A 5686-nucleotide genomic window follows, 5' to 3' on the forward strand; every position below is an offset into this window, starting at 1 on the left:
TGTTATTCTAGTATGAACTCTTGAATAGATTGATCCGAAAGAATAACTTTGAGGTGGTTTCATACCCTACCATAATCTCTTCGTTTGTTCTCCACTATTAGTGGCTTTGGAGTGACTCTTTGTTGCATGTTGAGGGATTGTTATATGATCTATCTATATTATTATTGTTGAGAGAACTTGCACTAGTGAAAGTATGAACCCTATGCCTTGTTTCCTACCATTGCAATACCGTTTACGCTCACTTTTATCATTAGTTATCTTGTTGTTTTTATATTTTCAGATTACAAAAACCTATATCTACTATCCATATTGCACTTGTATCACCATCTCTTCGCCGAACTAGTGCACCTATACAATATACCATTGTATTGGGTGTGTTGGGGACACAAGAGAATCTTTGTTATTTGGTTGCAGGGTTGTTTGAGAGAGACCATCTTCATCCTACGCCTCCCACAGATTGATAAACCTTAGGTCATCCACTTGAGGGAAATTTTCTACTGTCCTACAAACCTGTGCACTTGCAGGCCCAACAACGTCTATAAGAAGAAGGTTGTGTAGTAGACATCAATCATCTAAATAATGATGTCATTTTGTAGAAATAGGATTGGATACTTGTAATCTTGTTTGGATGAAGGATATGACTATAGCTTGAGGGTCTACAAACCTGCTTCACATCTACTTTGATGAATTACCCTCCTCGTGGCATGATCTTGATAAAAAAGAAGGCAGCATAAAATTTCATAATAGTTTATTATCAGTAGTTAGATAATGCACATAAATGAGATTTTGAGTGTCATATGGAGCATGGAGAATCAGGGGTGTGAAAAATAATATTACCAACATAGTGTAATGGCCATGTACCTACTCCATTTGAGGCATAAATGTACTAGTTCATGTCAATGCTCTATATGGTAATTGTCGAGCAAGCACACTTGTTGGAGGCGTAGATGTCGTTGAAGTGGTACCAGCACTAGTGCGCGGCCGAAAGTTATTACTTACTTGGACTACATAACTAAGTCTGGAAGTAAGTATGCGGTGGTGAATACAATGACTACATACCACTAGGTCATAAAGCAACAATAGTCATCCAACCTGCTGTATATATGAAATAACATACAATACATGTGTTGCAAAAAATGGGCAGAACTTATCCACACAGTGCATATGAATTGTAGTTTAATTGCTTGTATATATTAGTAGATTTGTAATTTTTGATCACCACTACATCATGAGATAATATTTGTAGTATGTTATTTATTGATATTTTCTTAACGCGGTTATGGAACGTTGTACATGTTTGAATACCAATCCAACTTTAGAAAACATTAAATGCACAATTAATTTTGCAATATGTAGCTAAAAAATATATGCATGCATGCCCTATGGCTTATTATACAATCACATAATGTTTTCGTCACCTAAGAAAAATTCTCGATCGATTCTGAGCAAATATTTAATTATAAAGAAATTCTATAATTATAGGATGCATTAATGGGCTAGCTAGCACCACCATGCATATCTACGTAGAGAGTGAAAGGTTGTAAATGGACTCCAAAGTTAGAGATGAGCACAGTGATGGCCGGAAGGCTGCAACATGCTCATCCTGGCCGATCCTCCCCTATAAATCCACGCCTTCATCCTTCCTTTCAACTCACCAAAAACAAGCAACTTCTCTTTTCCTCTGCTAGTTTTACCCTTCGAACGGCAATGGTTCGCAAGAAGGTGCCCCTCCGGTACATCGGCGAGGACTCCACCCGTCGTCGTACCTACGAGACACGTCGCAACTACCTAACGAAGAAGGTGGGCGAGCTAGGCATCCTATGCAACACCAAGGCATGCGTTCTGGTGTATGACGAGGGCGCATCGGAGCCGTATGTTTACCCGTCCCATGCCGAGGCGGTGGAAATCCTGAATCGGTACAAGGCCATGCCAAACATGCCACAGTTCAAGAAGACGACGAGCCAGGAGGAGTTCCTCACCAAGTGCCTCGCCAAGCTCCAGCACCAGGCCAACAAGCTCCAAAGCGAGCGTGAGGACCGTGACATCAGGGCCCTCCTGCACAAGGCCATGCTCGGTGGCAACCTCAACGCCGAGGAGGTCGCAAGTGTTGGCTGTACGTCGGGGGAGATCCACCAGAGCCTCGTTGAGCGCATCGCTAAAACCAACCCGCAGCTGCCGGTCTTCCAGCCCCAAGTACCATACGTCACCGGCAGCGTCGACATGGGGCCTCCGTCGATGTATCAAGCGTCGTCGCAGCAGCAGGCGGGCGGGCAGCCATCGTTCTTCCAGCCCCAGGCGCCATACATCACCGGTAGAGCCAACATGGGGCCTTCGTCGATGAATCAAGCGTCGCCGCAGCAGCACGCGTGCGGGCAGCCACCGCTTTTCCAGCCCCAGGCGCAGTACATCACCGGCAGCGTCGACATGAGATGTCCCCCGATGTATCAAGCGCCGCCGCAGCAGCACGCGGGCAGCCACCGCTTTTCCAGCCCCAGGCGCCATACATCGCCGGCAGCGCCGACATGGGGCCTCCGGCGATGTATCAGGCGCCGCCGCACCAGCAGGAGGGCTGGAAGCCACCAGTCTTCCAGCCCCAGGCGCAGTACGTCACCGGCAGCGTCGAATGGGGCCTCCGCGGATGTATCAGGCATTGCAGCAGCAGGAGGGCTGGCGTAACTTGGTGAGATCCGAGGAGGACCATAGCGCCCTGGTCTATAATGGAAATGGCTACAGTACTGGTGGCCACGACGGCGTCGGCACCAGCTCGAGCGCCAGCTTCCCCCTCGATGATATGATGTCATTCTTGGACGATATGGAGATCGAGTTGTCGTGTGGCGCCGATCATGGAGCATCTTCTTCGTGTCGTTTTGCTCCCATATGTGAGGAGAGGATCCTCATGCGCAGTGCATGGTCATGCGTCTCGTCTCATTTTATTTAGTTTTGGCATGGTTAAGATGCATGAATGGCATCGTTAATAAGGATAGAAATTCGGTCTTGGTAATGCTCTTGGAGCCAAGGCATTTCATTCCGGTTGCTGAAATGTTTATTCTGGATATCTTCTTTGTTGAAATTTTTATTCTGGATCTCTTCTTCCATTGTTGTTTGTTTGACCTCTATTGTCCATTTGGTGTAACTAGTACTCCCTCTGTAAACTCACATAAGACTATGTAGTGATCTAAATGGTCTTTGTATCAACATGTTCTATAGGCATACCCTGCATAGCTGTGTATTACGGCACTTTATTAGCCACTAATAGTTACCTGAGTGATGCTATCAGGGAAAATGTTTGATATGTCATGGTCAAAAATCTAATGTTTGATTTGTAGCGAAATCCAAGAACAACATAGCTATTTTGGTCGTATGTTGTGAAATGAGAAGTACTATTGTATATACACTTTCTTTTTTCGTGTCTAGATTTTTTATTTTTCTGGTGAGAAAGTTTTGAAGATGTAAATGTCCTAGAGCAAGGTGAATGTGCTGGATGTTCATATTTGCCAAGATAAAGATGTGTAACTACATGTTGACAGTTTGTCCGATGTGACCAATATTTTTTTCTTTTCATGTATCTAATTTTGTCTTGGTCGCATGGAAAAAAATATTTCAATCCGAAACCGAATCGGAAAAGCCTTACATGGATTACAAGACTAAAAAAGTCAAACAAATTGAAGAGAAGAAAAAAGAACTAGACAAGTCGCATAAGGAGAAAGAAACAAAAGGGGAGAAGGGTTATCTTGTCTAAAGTTACATATCTCTTGATCCATGTAGTAATCCTTTTCGTGGTTCGACGTATGGTATCACTGGCCGAGCTATGGGTGCCCAAAAAATCAGGTCATTCTTGGCTTACCAAATCCGCCAATAAAGGATGAAGATGGCATATAGAAATGGATTTCACATAAGGATCAATGAAACCATTTGGTGAAAGCAAACTCTACACTGTCGGTGTTGAATTCTCTGGATTTCCCCATGCCATAAATCCGATGCATTCCTCATTTGTTAGGGTTATAGCTTCTATCATCTGCTTTATCACCTTGAGCTCAGTCTCTGTAATGTGCGTGAATTTGGTATGCTGGTTGAAGACATGCGCAAGGACATATGATGTTGAACAAAATTTATATCCTATCTCAAGGACACATGCTAAATATCATTTTTAGGGAAATGCCAAACACCATGTTGTTAAATTTCTTCCGCTAACTATAACCATACATAATGATCCACACACACACATGTTGATCATATAGTACATTGTTCTCTTTAATAATGCACATAATAATATGATTTTCTGGAACTTCTTATAGTAATTGGTAGAGCTTGTCTACACCTGGCTGGTTGCGACATGTATATACATTGACAGGGGGCCAATTGGCCTTGGTTTTGCACAACTTGGTTACTAATGTCTGCTAGAACTACTTCGGTATTTCCCCGAAAAGGAAGGGATGATGCAGCACAACAACGATAAGTCTTTCCCTCAGTGATCAGACCAAGGTTATCGAACCAGTAGGAGAACCACACAACACAACATAAATAGCCCCTGCACACAAACTGCTCAAGAATTAGTTATGTGCAGAATCCGTGAGAATTTGTAGTTTCGTTCCTTTCGGTTGACATATTCTTAAAGTTTTGCCCGAGGTGTGTGTTAAAATGTCTATAATACCATTAAATTGATTTATGTGTTGATTAATTGATATGAGTTATTTCCCTTAACCTAAAGTCGGAGTTCGAGATCGGTAGAATATTACTTTTTTTCGTGGCTCAGTAGAACGTTACTTATAAGTATTTCAAAAGAATCATAATTGCCATTGGTTATTGTTCGATCAAACTCACGCCGATAGTTAACGGACATCTAAAGGACTCCATCATAAATATTCTATAAAAATAAAGCATATGAAAGTTTCTTTTCAATAAATGTTAAATCATATTGGAGACGTTAACTATTACGAGGATTAATAAATAGTCTTCAACTACCTCCATTCGAACATTACTGACGTGTTTTGAACAAAAACCACACTAGTTACTTCTGAATGGACGGCCCTTTATTTTTCGTTGTTAGCTACATTATGATCTTCCATGGAGTTGAATTTTTTTTCACTATGGGTGTGGGGGGGAAGGGCACCTTGATCTTAATGAAAATACCGATGACGTGCTTTGGACCCTGAGTAAAACTAGGAAATCCAGTACCTAGTCTATTTATCAATGGCTTGAGCAAAGAGTCCATTACAAGCGGATCTAGCTAGAAAGCCAAGATTCCTTAAAAAATTCAAATTTTCAGGTGGCAATTGTGCACTTATTTTTATCTTGACAAGGCAGAACTTGTGAAAATGTACGGTGTATGGGATCCCATATCGGTTCCTTTTGTGATCAAATTAAATGACCCAACACTTGTTCTTCATTTGTTAATTGTGATTATCATGTGGTTTGGGCCTTTGGGGGTGTGTTGGGATCAACAGTGGGTATTTGATGCTATCCCACTTTTGGCTTTTATATGTTTACCATTTTTGTTCTTTGTTGGGCTACCTGAATTGTGTATAATAGAGTGACTTATGAGAATCTACTAGTGTGTAGTCTCCTTGATATTGATTTTACCCTTTAGTCTCTCTTGCTTCACTAGACATGCCTTCGGAAGGAGGAAGATGAGGAACTTATACCTGGTGGGACTAAGAGCATGATTGGTTTGATGCCAAAAATTGGC

At 42.1% G+C, this 5686-nt stretch overlaps 1 pseudogene; it reads left to right on the forward strand.

Moving 5' to 3' along the window:
- Window positions 1-1707: 1707 nt before the first annotated feature.
- Window positions 1708-2973, forward strand: LOC119367372 (annotated as a pseudogene).
- The last annotated feature ends 2713 nt before the right edge of the window (window positions 2974-5686 follow it).

This window comes from Triticum dicoccoides, chromosome 2B, assembly GCF_002162155.2.
Source record: "Triticum dicoccoides isolate Atlit2015 ecotype Zavitan chromosome 2B, WEW_v2.0, whole genome shotgun sequence".
Lineage (NCBI taxonomy): Eukaryota > Viridiplantae > Streptophyta > Magnoliopsida > Poales > Poaceae > Triticum > Triticum dicoccoides.